Below are 15,121 nucleotides of genomic sequence, written 5' to 3'. Positions count from 1 at the left end.
GCTTCTTTGGAAAAAGTTTGCTCATTATATAGACTTGGACTCAAATGAAAACTATCCTTTTTACTCAAGGCTCTTTGACCACTTCCATAGTACAAATCTTCATTATAAATTGCTCGGATGCACATATTACTCCTTCTCTTGTCATTTCTATCTCATTAGCAGTCTTGTTTTTTCATGCTTTTGGAGAATGAAATACCTAATGACACATATTCAAGCTCAGGTTTTAAAGCAATACAACTGTGGATAGCTGTCTAAGAAGCTTCACAGGCAGTTTTGGGGAGAGCTGGGGATATCTGCCTGAATCATGGCTGATAGCAACTGAGAAGAAAGAGCTTTCTTCTGATTTATAACTGCTCCATCTAGGTTGTTTTCACTTAAAAAAAAAAAAAAAGGAAAAAAAAAGAGAGAAAAACAACAACAACAAAAAATACTTATTGACATGAAACCACTTTCATAATTATCTGAAAAATAGAGTACTGACTTACTTTGAACTAAGATGCAACTTCAAAAGCGTAAGAAACTTCTTATGGTATTGAAATGTCATTTTCCTCGTGATATAGGAGTTGTTGTCTCCTGCATTACTGTAGACTGCCATTCTTATACCCCCAAAGGTATACTAATCAATTCTTAAAGAGTCTTGCATCATCCATGTTTTAGAAGTCTGAACTACTGAGTGATCTTTGTAGCAGACACATCTGAAAAAGCAGCATTCACAATACTTATGCATAATTTACAGTATAATTCTTTACACTTATCTAGTACATTTCAGCTCAGGATTACAAAGCTCTTTGCAAATATTAATTAATTTATCCTTCCAGTACTGCTATCAGATAAGAGATATTAGTATTCCTCAGGAGAGGCAATGGTGAAATGAATGTAACTTTAACCAAGTCACCATTACTCGATATCTCTATTTTTTTTTCATAAGCAAAATGGAGATAAAATAATAAAGTAACTCACAAGAATGTTATTAAGAATTTTTTGTTTGTTTGTTTTTGACTTAAATCAGGACATTTTTACTGCAAAATATTATTTTTCATGTCATTAAGTAGGCATAAATTTGTGAAGATCCAAACTCTTGTACTCAGCCTAATGCATACTGAAATAAGTAGGAGGGGGTCATGTAAACCCTAGTCACCTTTGAGGGTCCTGGCCAAAGACCCAAATATTCAAAGCCCTTATCAAGCCGATATCAAGCCCTTCCTGTTCTGTGTTGCTTACAGGAGGATTTCAAGGACATCAGTGGTGTTTTTGTTTTATATAAGTGTTTCTTGCTTATTTTTCTTTTGTCTTTAAGAACTATTGCCTGCTTTAGAAATCAAGGAATTGACATTAAAACTCTTCATTCTCTGAGTTTCTGAGAGCTTTTTGACACTTAATCAAGCCCTGCTGCTCCTAGCTCCCTTTATTATGATAATGTATTGTTCAAAATTGAAGACGGCAAGAAGAAAATTACTTGGATGATGTCTTAACACATTAAACGAAGGCCTGCTCTCACTGAAGCCCATAGCAACACTCCCATTATTTGCTTAATGCTGATGTTGTATTCTGAGCCATGCCATACAGCAAAGAAAAGCTAGTCACACGCTGCTGAATGTCTTTAAATGTTAGCAGTAGTTGATACTTAAATTCCTTGGTGCTATGGTGTTCTAATTTGATATCTGATGCCTTGCTAAGGTGGAGTTTCCTTGTTTATGCCCAGACAGAAACATCCCTGTTATCTTCCACTGAATCTAATATTTGGTCAGGACTTTTCATTATAAAAGGATCCCATTTTCACACTTCTTTTTCAAATGACCAGTGACTAAAGGAGAATTTTTTAACTTGAATATGAGGGATCCCATTGCCTAATTCTGTTTCCTGGCTTCCTGTGTTTCTGCAATAGCCCCAGAGAACAATATATCTCCCAGTACGCAGGACAGAAGAAAACGTCTATTGATTAAACTTTCTTCTAAACTTCAGATTTCATTTCCAACTGAATGTTTGCCTTGGAAGGTACATGGTCACTTTTGTTTTTAATAGATAAGTCAAATAACAGAGAATTTGCTTCTACATACCTTATAGAGAAAGAAATTTAAAAAAAAAAAAAGCTTTCTAAGACTGTTTTAGGCTTTTTAATACTTAGAATTCAAGCTACTCATCTCCTAGTACATTAACAGATGATAGCTTTTGTAGTCATAATTTGAAACATTTTTTTGTCAGGAATGCATAAGCTCTGAATATAACTGGCCAGGTCACTATAATGAAGCAAGAGAAGGAAAAATAAATGGGATGCCTGAGCTGTCTCTGGAGACAAACCTTTTATTATTACTGTTGAACAATTAGGTAAGAATTATTATAATAAAGAAATGTATAAGATATTTGCAGCATCAGTGTGGTGTGTATATATATGTATATAACAAAAGAAATGTGGGGCTATTCAGCTTGCTGGCATTAAACCGTAGCAGTATCAGCTAATTTCTTTATATTGCTCTATTAAGACTGCTATGTAATAACATTTAATTTGTTAACTATAAGCACTGTTTCTGTGACTTAGATGTGCTTGTGGTTTATGACTTTCAGCACCTCATATTGTAGGAGGTCAGCATATACAGTTTTCCCCAAAACTCATGTTATTTCTGATAGATTCTACTCTGGTGCAAAATGGGCTTCAAACCACATAATAAAAATAGAAATCATGGCCATCTGGGGCTTTCACCTTGTTTCTCTTATACTCACTTTAGTAAGTCATACAATTCTATCATAAATGATTGAGTACTTCACTGAAATCCAGGGGGATGAGTTGCAGCTCATGCAGGCATACCAAGCTCTCCTTACACCAGCTCATTCAGGTACAAATAATAACAGAGTCTAAGACTGTAAAGAGATACATTATGGGTTTGGGACAAATAACAGAGTGGACAGAAATCTGCATAATATCTGCTATTGGTATCTGAGCTGGCTGGTTTGAAGCTAACTCAGGTTTGTACTTGTGAAATACACTGTTTGAATTGCTGAAGTCTCTGGCTTGTAATGGCACAAGGGGTCTCAAAACTGGAGTAAAAAGGATGCTACATTTGAGTCAGGCTTTGGGGGTGGAAGTTCTTCCCTCATGTTCTTCAGGCCCTTGTCTCCACTGGAGTTGTTCAGCATTAATGATTGTACTTTATGGAGACTTCCAGACAGCATTTGTAAAGTCATGGTGTGGTGGTTTTACCTTGCAAGACAGCTGAACTCTACCACAACCACGTCCTCCTCAGAAGAGGAGAAGAAGAAGAAAAGGTAAAAAAACAAACAAGAAAGGGATAATTCAATTAAAAGGAAAATAATTATTAAGGTAAAAATATTATTAAGGTAAAATTAAATAATTTAACTAAATAGGAAAGGGGGGGGGGGGGACGACAAGCAAAGGCCATGTGGAAGCACAGAGAGAGAGGAAATAAATTACTCTTTATTTCCCACCAACGAGCAATGCTTGACCACATCCCTGAAGCAGGCCCTCAATACGTGTAGCTGGTTTTCAGGAGATAAACAAGAGCCCACCCCTTCCCTCTCCCTCCATTTTCCCACCTTTTGTTGCTGAGTGTCACACTCATGGCATGGAATATCCCTTTGGTTGGTTTAGGTCAGCTGCCCTGGTGATGTCCCCTCCCCACTTGTTACCCACCCCCAGCCTGCTGGCTCTTGGGGGGTTTGGAGGGAGTCCTGATGCTGTGCCAGCATTGCTCAGCAATAGACACAACACTGGTGTCATACCGGGGCTGTTCTAGCTACACGTGCAGAGCACAGCACTGTATGGGTTGCTGCAGGGAAAGTTAACTCCATCCCAGTCAGACCCAGTACATGTTGTCCTATATATGCTAGAACTGGATTTACCCCACAGAGGAAGATCCAGGTTTGACCTGGATCATGCATGGACAAAGGTCCTCTCAGTATAGGATTTGTGCTGGTTCTGCACTTTTATGCTGGTTTTACGCCAACTGGAAAAGAAGAGGAAAAGTCTGATCTGGCATAAAGCTAGAGAGATGCAGACAGATAATACTTGATCTGGCAGGCAGCCTGGCAATATGAAGGTAACTTATTAATATTTTAAAATAAACTTAAGTCAGCAAAATAAATATATACCACATCAATGCCTTTCATCTCATGACTGACATGTTTTTGATTCACTAGCAGGACAGGTATGTCATTAGGGTGGATATAAAGAGCAGCAAGGACCATATGCATATGGTTCAGAAGTCAGCCAGAGGCTATAAGTTTTACATAACTGATTTTCACAATTCTGTCATTAATATATGTCTTTCTAGGAGGCAGACTCCCAAGGCGTCTTTCCAGAGATTTTTATGAATGCCTACTGGAACTGCTTAGCTCAGTGTGATTGCTTTGTCCTTCTAGTTGTACCAAATCAAAATTTCCATTGTTTTCTTTTTCTTTAATGTAGTACAACAAGTGAAAAATATTTAGAAGTCCTAATCTCCTATAAAATACAATTTTCTTCCTACAAGGACAAAACTTGTTACTGATACTGCCATCCCACACTAAATGAAACACAGATTCTTTATTTACTGTGTTTGTCCTCAAACATTTTCAGTCATCTCCCCACCCCAATTTTAATGCTGATAATTAAAACAGAATATTTGCACATACAGGCAGATAAGACACAGACATATGTATCCTTTCAAATGATTTAATCATAATGTGCCTGTTGACTTTGTTGTCTGTTTATTTGGCTTTTAAAGATTTAAAGTCTATTCCAAGGTACAAAGCTTTGCCAAAAGTGACTATAACTTTCACAATAAGGAGAGTCTCCAGTTGTGTTCAAAAACTTTTGTAACTCCTTAATATTACAGACTCTTTCTGTGAATCTCAATGCAATCTCCCACACCCTTTTGCTGACAACACTGAATGAAGAGGTTTTCATTTCAAAGTACCTTGTAAGGTAAGTGCTAGGCACCTGACCTGAATTTTTCAGGTACCCAATGTTTAAAATCACTTGTGAGGACAGGATGATCTAAGAGAGGCAAGGTATGTCCATTTATAAAATAAGTAAGGATGTGTGCAAATTATTTTATTTTATTTTTTTTTTAAATCTGTGTGAATAGATTTTAAATGTGTTTTAAATAGTTTTAAATGTGCCATTAAAAGTTATGTGGTTGTCTTACGCTTCCACATGTAAACTCTTTATTAAAGACCTGGAGGAGAGGGGGTTGGATACTAAAGCATTTATCTTTCAACAATTCAAATCTATTTGAGTTTGCTGATACCATGAAAAGTCAACTTGTTCTAAATACGGTCTGCTGTTAATGTATTGTATGCTGTATGCACAGATCCAATAGACTTTGGTTGGATTCTGAACGTAGAAGGGAGTTTCTCTTCAGACTTGAGGGCCTCATTCTTGTCGCATTCTTACCCAGCTGCATTATATTTGCAGAAGCTTTAAAAAAAAAAAAAAAAAAGGACTGAAAGAGACCTCAAATTACAATCTGTCTAGTGATTACCCCAAGACAGCCTCTGTTACTCTGAAGTCACTCCTGAACAGACGTTTTGTGTAAGCAGTGGCGAAGGCCTCCAATGATGAAGACACCTAAACCTCTCCAGGCTACCTGAAAAGGTTGCTAGAATGAATTCAACTGAACTTCCAGATAATCCAGATGTTGTGAAATTGACTCTCATCTGAAATATCTGCAATGTTTCAGTATGGAAGAACACTGAGCTGTGTCAGGGCTCTTATGAATCTTCTCTCCTTTGCTGTAGGATTGTGTATGTGCAAGACTGTGAGACATTTACATTCCAAGTGGTGAAAGCATTCTCATTCTCCCATACTTTTAAAAATACAGCCTCTCTTGTTGCTACCTTAAACAGCATAATGCCTCTCTTCCTCTATCTAATGATCTTCCCTTTGGATCCATCACAAATAGCTTGGGGGAGAATATACAATTATACCCCATAATACCATGTCAGACTGCCAGGCATTGCTTTCTACCTGAAAAACAGAATGAGTCATAAGAAAAAGAAAAGCCACAGAGGATCCAACAGATATTTATTCATTTTTTATAAACTTTTGTAAAAACTTCAGAGGCTGGAGACAATGATGTTCCTTATTCAGCTATACATTCTTGCACATCATGAACTGTGACCACAAAGCTGCACATGTATCACTGATCAAGAGCTTTGGGTACTTCCAAACCTCTATGAACATGCCTACCTCCTGGCCAACTTAACTACCATGTCTCTTTCAGCACAATATGAATAAAATACAGATACCTAGGATGGTTCCTCAGCAACAAGGCTAAATTACGTGGAATAATCTGTGACCATACTGTTAACTATCTTAATTTTCAGAGCAGAAATGCATGCAAGGCATCTGGGAATGATCACTGAACGGTATTCCTGAGTCATCTTGGGGAAGAGTTTGGAAAATAATTGTGACCAGAACTGTTCTGAACATGTAGCAGTGCACGTGTGTGGGTACTAGTGACCAGAGTGCTCCTGGAGAAGGCATACATTACACCCATAAGGATGCGAGTGTTTACTTTGATTCATCTGAGTCCATATTTTTAAGCTGTACCTTATAGCCACCCTTATCAGCTGGTATAGGAATAGAAAAAAAATATATATATGTATATATATATATAAACACCCACACTCAGACCATGCTTTCTTTCCTATTACCAGAGCTTAGATGTACAAAAATAAATAAATGAATATAAAAAAATATTGTGTGATTTGCCTGAGTTAGAGCTAACTCTTTAGGCTGACATATAAATGATAGTACTTGTGATTCACATCAGTGCTGTGGTCTGGGAAATCCAGCAACCCCAACATATATAATACAAGGATAAACTTTTCCCACATTCTTGGACTGTTAAGATGTGCTATTGTGGCTGGAGAGTCACTAATACCCTAATTTATTAGGGAAGTGAGATAATTCAGCTTTAACATTTTTCTCTTGAGGGTCCTCTATAGGTCACTAGAACAGCACACAACCCCAGGTATGAAGATGTACATATGACCTTTTCCCCTCTCTGAAGTGCAGTGCTATTGGAGGTGGACATCCAGAGCCTATCAATACATGTGAATATTGTTTGTTTTCAGTGCTCCTGTGAGAGCTGACTGTAAAATCAATTCTTTTTAAGTTTAGCTCTGACTGAGTTGAAGTAGAAAGGAGTTGATGATCTAAAACAGGTAGACTGGCCCTTTCCCCTGCCTCTCCTCATTCAGCCATTTTAATCAAGCTATACTGTGGAAAAGGAATCAATCTCACATATTGTTCACATAAGAAATGTTAAATAGCGAAGTTTAAGGTCAAGTAGGCCCATGTATCCATAATGCCATCAGCTCTTTATTACGATTTTGAGATTTGAGATTTCTACTCTACAGGATTATTTTTTTTTAAAAAAGGTATTTAAATTATTAAACCCTTGCTGAGGTTTTCAAAGGAATGTACTCTGAGGCAGGGGAAACCTAGGAGCTGTATTCATTTTAAATAATTCTAGTATTCCAATTAGGAAAGCTGTGAGCTTTTTGTTTCTTAGCTGCCTGCAGACATGGCAGAGATTGGGAGGCTTTTTAAAAATCCCTGATTCTTATTAAAGGCTTTATTTATTTATTCCTAAGGCAATATCTATGTAATATAATTGTTTGCAGTTATCTTTACAGTTATCTTATGTCAGAATTTCATCCTCAGAATAGTGAATCACGGTCACAAGATTTCTAATGCTGACAAATTTCAACACACTTTTTGAGAAATGTAAATTTGAAAGTACAAAGCTCAAATTAAAATACCCTGATGTGACACATTATAATAGATAATATGCAGGTGTCAACCTACAAACTAAGTTTATTAAAAAATGAGTTTGTGTGACCAATTAGAGGACATTTTTTGCTTAAGACCATTTTTCAGAGTCACAACATTTTAAACAAAAATCTGTTCTTCAAGGTTGTTTTTGGAGCCTACATGTAAAATTTTATGTTTTTAATGATATCCCTGTTCAATCATTTCCTCACAGAAACTATATTGATTTGTAGGTCACAAAACATTTTTAAAGTTAATACAAAAATATGTGCTGTTATATTTTTTGTTTCCAAATGCATATGCATCCAGTACAACTTTTGTTTGAAGACAACAGGCAGTTCAGAGAATCAAGCTAGCAAAGTTTTCAGAAGTCAGTATTCAGACTTTTTAAATAAAATAAAATCCAGTGTGTAAAAATAGAAAAATAGGTTCATATACAACCCTTTCTTTCACAATGTCTTTCTGTCATTTGTGACTTACTGGCCTGGGTAGGCTGTTCTCAGGTCTGGCAGTCTACGACTTCACTTTAAAAAATGTGTCCTGCAGAGCACACAAATTTCTGGCAAGTCTTTCAGGACAGAATAACTCATCTACAAGCATTGTCATTCCTGACATAACAAATGTTAAATATTGGTCTGTTTAATTGTTTAAACTGTTACACTTTTGTATATGGAAGAAATGCAAGTTGACTCAAAGGATATGTTCGTCCTGGTAAAAATTATGGCCTTGATCATCTTGCATCATTAAAGTGAGTGGCAGTTCTGCTGATGATTTTGCAAGGAACAGATTCAGGCAATCAACAATCAGAAGAGAAACAAGCATTTATGCCTCTGAGATTTTAATGTTTTGACTTTCTAACAAAGGTATATTTTCTGACTGTTTTTACTTAAGAAAAATGCTTAAACATTTAACTGTGTATTTGGGTCCCATTGATTCTTAATGGGATTCAATCGTGCTCAAGTAGTTTGGGAATGATAGTCTACGATAAGAAATATAAATGTAGAAATGAGTTGAACAAGTAAACATGAATAAATAGTTCTGCCTGTATGAGGTACTTATGACTCTTGAATAACTCTCGAATCCACATTTATGTCCCCCCAGCATTATCAACACGTGGCTTACCTAAGTATGGTTTGTTTTCTACCTCATCAAGAAATTCAAAATTAGCTTTGCTGAGGCAAGATATTTAAGGAAGAGTGCTTTTCACTAGATATAGCTCTTCTGCACTGTTGGATCAGCATCTGATATATTTAGATGTTACGTTTTACTCTGCAGAAAAGGTCTAATGCAAGAAAATAACCTGTTATTTTGTTGTATGATGGCATTTTCCACTCATTAAAATCCAAGTCCTTCAGGGCGTTGAATTTAATATATGCTTTAGTAAATAATGAGAATGGGGGAAATAGAGTGCTTACAGTTCTGAAAGTGTGCATGTGCTTTAAAGTCATACTTACCATCCAAGCTACCAGCTTTTAATGTATTAACAGCCAGTATATCAGCATAATTATTGCTGTTTATTTCAGTTTTAATGAGGAAACAAACATAATAATACATCAGAAGAAAGAGTGCTGACAGGTGTATTAACAAATAGGCTTATAGAGAAACAGATGCAATGTTATTTTCAGCAGGGAGTTAGAATAACAAAAATAAGCTAAAATTAGAAAATACATACTCAAGTTCACAACATTCTTAAGCAATGTTCAGATACCTTAAAACATATTAATCTGTCTGAGCCCATTAAGACTAACTAGAGTACTTTTTAATGTCATTCTCAATATTTATTAAATACATTATTTAAAAGTAGAACCTCCTCTGTATCACAGTAGTCAGTTGAACACTAACGAGAGGCAGATGAGAGCAGTTCTTGTTTGCAACATCGTGTGATTTTTCCTGTGCAACATCCTATTTATGATAAACCAAAGAGTCAGAGTATAGCCAGGGCATAAGATGTTCCAGTTCTTTCACTTAGTGGCACAGGAACTGTAGAACATATGAGATCATATTTCAAGACCACAGGTAAGATTTGGACTGAACATGCAAGCTCTGTCATGTTGGAGACAGGCTGTAAATAAAAATGAGTTGTGCTAGGCAGTGTTGCAGTTTTAGCTCACAGGACAGAAAGCTGTTATCACTTAGGTATGTTAGGCTAAGTGGGCTAATGTTTATGATCCTGGAAATAAAAACTGCAGTTGAGCATGATACAAACAAAACTCCCCAATTTTTACCTATGCCTATAGTTAGACATGCATTTGAGATGTATTTTATTTCTGTTCATTTCACAAAATAGGTGAGTGTAGACCTTCCAAGATAGATGAGTACAGAAGATGCTTAATCACCAAAGAATGTAAATACAGTAAATCATTGGAGCACAATCAGGAAAGATGTAGACAAGCATTTAAATAGTTTGCTTCAGTCCTTTTTCTCATTAACAGGACCTTGATCAATTGTATCTCAATAGCTTCGTTTGTTATATTCAGTAAAAGAACAAGAACAAATAAACCCAATTTTTATGTTAAAAAAAATCAGCTGGAGATCTCCCCTTTATGTCCTACAATGCCCAAATCTGAATGCATAGAAAACATATGTATACATGGATCAAACTTATTGTAAGAATCAAAAAGATGTATTTAATTTGAAGGGTTGACCAAAGGCTTTCTCTACTGTTCAATACATTTTTCATATATATTTTGGTTCTTTTTATTATGGCTAGTTAGGGAGTCAAGAAATTTTTGAAATCATCTAGACAGACGTAATAGTTTCCATAGAAAAACTGATAAGCCATATTTTAGAAAGGGCGGAGTGAGTACATGGTATATTTGGTTAATGAAAACTGAAGTATTCACGCTACCTGCAGGTTGAAGAGACCTTTGGTGACCTCTGTAATTTCTGTTGCAGACATTAAGTATAATCTGTTAAAGTGAAGCCTTTTGCAGAAAAGTTGTCTTGGGAGAAAACAGAATACTTCAGATTTCAAGGCAAGATCTGTTTACTTTTCTTAAATGGCCTTTTAAAACTAAGTTCTGAAAGCAATGAGTCATATGAGAGTATACTTGAACATGCACACCTGTCCACATGATCACTCCTCCCAACAGCCAATGCTCCATACTTCAATCCATTTAATAATTTCAACTGAATTTGACAGAGCAACAAAGCCATAAATGTAGTTTGTAAATGGGAGGGATCTTGTTGATTGTGATTGATAAAGGGGCTGTAGCGTGAGGTAATCTGCCGTTAGCCACTACAGAATCTGCACTGATTAGCTGACCTAGTAAGTGTTCTGCTTGTAGGAAAAGCTTCAGCTGGCATTTGCAATCAACCAGGAGCAGCTGTGGTCTCCACTGCTGGTTTCTTTTTTTTATCTCTGCATTGCTGCCTCTCTCTGGTCCCTACTGGCACGCCAGGATTCTTGACTACCGTTGATCATCAACACACTGTTGATCATAAAACCGTTGATACTGGATTTTACTACTCAGTATCAAGGGCTATAGAGTATTCCTCTCCACCGTTCAAGGATCTCCACAACTACAGTCATGCAGCTCATCTCAGGTATCCTTATTGAAACAAGGTGGCTAGTAGCAAGAATAGCAATTAAATGCTCCGTAACAATGGGATGAAACCACTCAATAGCCCAAGTCCAATGAATCTTATCCATGAGTCTCTTACACACTTGCTACTTCTTTAGACACCATATCAGATGTTTTTCTATTGTATCAAACATTGTTGAAATAACCTGGTTTTGTTTGTTTGTTTGTTGTTGTCCTGGTTCCAGTTAGGACAGAGTTAAGTAGCTCATAGTAGCTGGTAGGGTGCTATGTTTTGGATTAGGATGAGAAGAGCGCTGATAACATGCTGATGTTTTAATTGTTGCAGAGCAGTGTTTACACCAGGCCAAGGACTTTTCGGCTTCTTGCTCTGTCCTGCCAGCGAGCAGGCTGGGGGTGCAGCAGGAGCTGGGAGGGGACAGACCCAGGACAGCTGACCCAAACTGGCCAAAGGGGTATTCCATACCATCTGACGTCATGCTAAACAATATATAGGGGTGGCTGGCCGGGGTGGGGGGGCCGGCTGCTCGGGAATAGGCTGGGCATCGGTCAGCGGGTGGTGAGCAATTGCATTGTGCATCACTTATTTTCTTACACATTATTATTGTTAATACTATTACCATTATCACTATTATTATTATTATTGTTATTATTATTTTCCTGTCTTAATAAACTGTCTTTATCTCAACTCACCGGCTTCACTTTCCCGTTTCTCTCCCCCCATCCCAGAGAGGGAGGGGGGAGGGTGAGCGAACGGCTGTGTGGTGTTTAGCTGCCAGCCGGGTTAAACCACAACAGTTGTGTAGATGTTGTCCCCTGAACAGTAGTCACTACTGATATTATGCCTTTGATTCATGCATTAAGCCACATAGCTCATATATTTGGAAAATTCCTAATCTGATCCCTGCATCTTCAATTCCCTTCTATGGTTACTTTAAATCAGTGGCTATGTGGGCAAAGCACAGGGATGTGATTTAGATACAATGATGGTTCAGTCATTACTTCAGTAATTGTCTTAATTTCATCCCACCACTTCAGTTGCACTACACAGTAAGTTAGGTTTCCTGGATTCATGTTTGCATAACCTACTTCAAATAAAAGACTTGACCAATTTTTTGTATATTTAGCTGTAACCTAACTATGTATAAGCCATATGTATGTCTATCAGTTTAAAGATCAGGTAGTATAACAATATTCTGTGTCTGTGGTGAGATAAAATACCTGATTTTAGCACTGCGTACTGGTGTTAATACACACTAACTTGCAACATGTGTTGTTAAATTTAAGGAGACATGTCATGATTAAATTTGTGTCCAGCCATAAAAACTTCAAGGCCTACAGATACTACCAAGAAGAAAGCAGAAAGTAATAGAAGATTTAAGCTGAAAGATATGTCAAACAGCTGGATGAATTCTTAACTCCTGACGTACCTTTAATATGGTTGTTAAGGAGGTTTAGAGTGTGTATTTCACCTGTCAAGCAATTATAAATTATTATCAGTCTGCGGACTGATGATGTTTGTGGACTCTCCATTGTCTTATGAAATCAACATGAAGATGGCCAAATACTGATTAGATGAAACTGAAGAGACTAGTGGAGCCTGGCAGCATTGCTTACCTACAATTCTATTGCGATCTATATGGTCATTAGTGAATATGGAACTATCTTCCAGGGTCAGTCAAATGAGATGTTTTTGATATTTTTAAATGGCAGTCTCCTCTCTTTCAATCTAATAGGAGGATCTGGTAAGATAAATACATGTGACTGACAGTGTACTGGGCTGGAAATTTATATGGAAAGTGAAGCAGAAGAAATTAAACACAGAACTGGAGGCTGGATTTGTTTGGGTCACTTTTGCAGTATGTACACAATTCTTCTAGGGAGCAACATAGCCAATAAATATAAATATATTGTATTATTATATACAATTATTATAAATATGTATATTCATAAATGTTCTATTTATTAACACTTGAAGGCATTTGCAGCCACTGGCAATCAAAAGCTTTCCAATGAATGAAAAAGAAACACATGGGAATGTGTGCTACCCCATGACAAACTTAACACCTTGTATGACACACGCTCCTGCTGAAATTGATGCTTAAAATGCTTATTAATATTTTGAGAGCTGCAGTTCTTTCATTTTGTTTTCAAGACTAATTTACAGTGGTGTCCAGCAGAACATTTGCATATTTCACTAAACAGCAATATATAGTTCAAGCATAAGAAAATGTCTCACCTCACCTTTCAGCAAAGTGGGAGCAATTCAAAATTGTGATAATGCTTCATACCATAAAAAAACATTACTGCGGTGGTAAAACATACTATACTGTGCTTTTATGATTATTTTTTTTTGTCAGCTTCTCCCTGTTCTAGTCATGTTATCAATCCAAAATGAGGAGCTAATTGTATTGTGAATTACCTCTGAAGGCATAAAATCAAGAAAATTTTCAAATGCATAAGCTGAAAGGGTATGGGCATATTTCTACCCCTCCAGAGGATGTTACAGAACAGAAAGAATTCCTCACCACGGCATTAATTTTTCAGCATACTTGTATGTAGTAAACACAATCTCTTACAGAATCACAGTATCAGAATAGCTGAAGTTGAAAGGGACCTTTGGAGGTCATCTGGTCCAACCCCCCTGTTGAAATTATCCACTTTTTATTCACTGGGTCTTAGCAGACTCTGAAGGAATTGAACCTTGGTTGCCAAGCCACCTGATGGGGATATGCCCACCTCCTTACTTTTCAAAGCTGGCACCTCCTGCAGAACGCTGACTTCAACCAAACTTTCTGTGAGCCCAGAAGAAAACTAGTCTATATTAGGAGGGAACTTATTCACTCCAGGGGAGACATCATGAATGGAGTGGCATAAACACAGCATGAATGACCAGGAAACTAGCAATTGTGCAGCAAAACAGAAATAAACCTGGAATGACAGATTAGAGGCATGTAGTGGAGTTTTGTACCAAGGAACAGCTTCGACAAGAGAAAATGTGAGCAGCTCCTCACATTCACCTAGTTCTTTGTTTTGATCAGTCACCTAAGGTTCAGAGGCAAGTCTCTTCCTCAAAACAAGACAAATAGCAAATAAAACCCACATCCCAAAGGTTAATCATCTGATGAATTGATATTCTGGGATAACATTTCAATTTTCTCTGCAACACACAACCTAGACCTTGCACACAACTCTTGAAATGCTTTGTAAGTGATGTGCCTCTTTCATAAAGAGGTACTGGCCTGATCAGGTATAATCATTTTAAAACTGAAAGACAGGTCTTATAACATTCAGTGATGCAAAAGAACCTGTGTGGACTTTGCCCAAAGCACTATCTTTGACCTAGTTTTGTTGCCTTTCGTTTTTAGACAAATTATAATTTAAAATTCATCAACTCTTGTAATCTGAGTTGCTAGCTGGGGACAGTATCACCTATAAATAACTTCAAATAAATAAGCACAACTAGATAGGAACAACCGTGGTCAAAATAGAAATGGGGTATGTTTGAACTGCGGAAATAAATAAAACAAGATATCTACCTAGTAGCACTGCTTCAGAAATTTAATAGCTTGCAGTGACTGATACCATGACAGACCTGAGCTGACAATTTTCTGTCAGGAAGATATTAGTCTGTCTCAAATTATTCCAGACTAATAAGTACATTAATATTGTGTTGCTCATTTATCTATGTCTACAGGTTAACAGAAAAAGGAAAGAAAGAAGAAAATAATCAAAAGATGAAGCCAAACTACTCACCCAAGCAGTTCCATTCAGTTGGAAGAATACCACCTTCTGACCCTTTTTG

At 36.9% G+C, this 15,121-nt stretch overlaps 1 protein-coding gene and 1 long non-coding RNA gene across 9 annotated transcripts in view; both read right to left on the bottom strand.

Annotated features, from left to right (window-relative positions):
* Positions 1–15,121, bottom strand: part of POT1 (protection of telomeres 1) — a 629,477-nt gene that overhangs the window by 410,709 nt on the left and 203,647 nt on the right. The window lies entirely within an intron of this gene.
* Positions 1–15,121, bottom strand: part of LOC310898382 — a 45,916-nt gene that overhangs the window by 28,304 nt on the left and 2,491 nt on the right. For 7 of the 8 annotated variants that reach the window (XR_014583255.1, XR_014583256.1, XR_014583257.1 and 4 more), the window contains exon 2: positions 486–695. The exons of the other annotated variant lie outside the window; for it this stretch is intronic. This is a non-coding gene — a long non-coding RNA (uncharacterized lncRNA). The remainder of the gene's footprint in view (positions 1–485; positions 696–15,121) is intronic. 8 annotated transcript variants of the gene reach the window in all.

This window comes from Anser anser (assembly GCF_964211835.1).
Source record: "Anser anser genome assembly, chromosome: 1".
Taxonomy (NCBI): Eukaryota; Metazoa; Chordata; class Aves; order Anseriformes; family Anatidae; genus Anser; species Anser anser.
The sequence above is the reverse complement of the archived record's forward strand: the minus strand, read 5'-3'. Positions and strand labels throughout refer to the sequence as shown.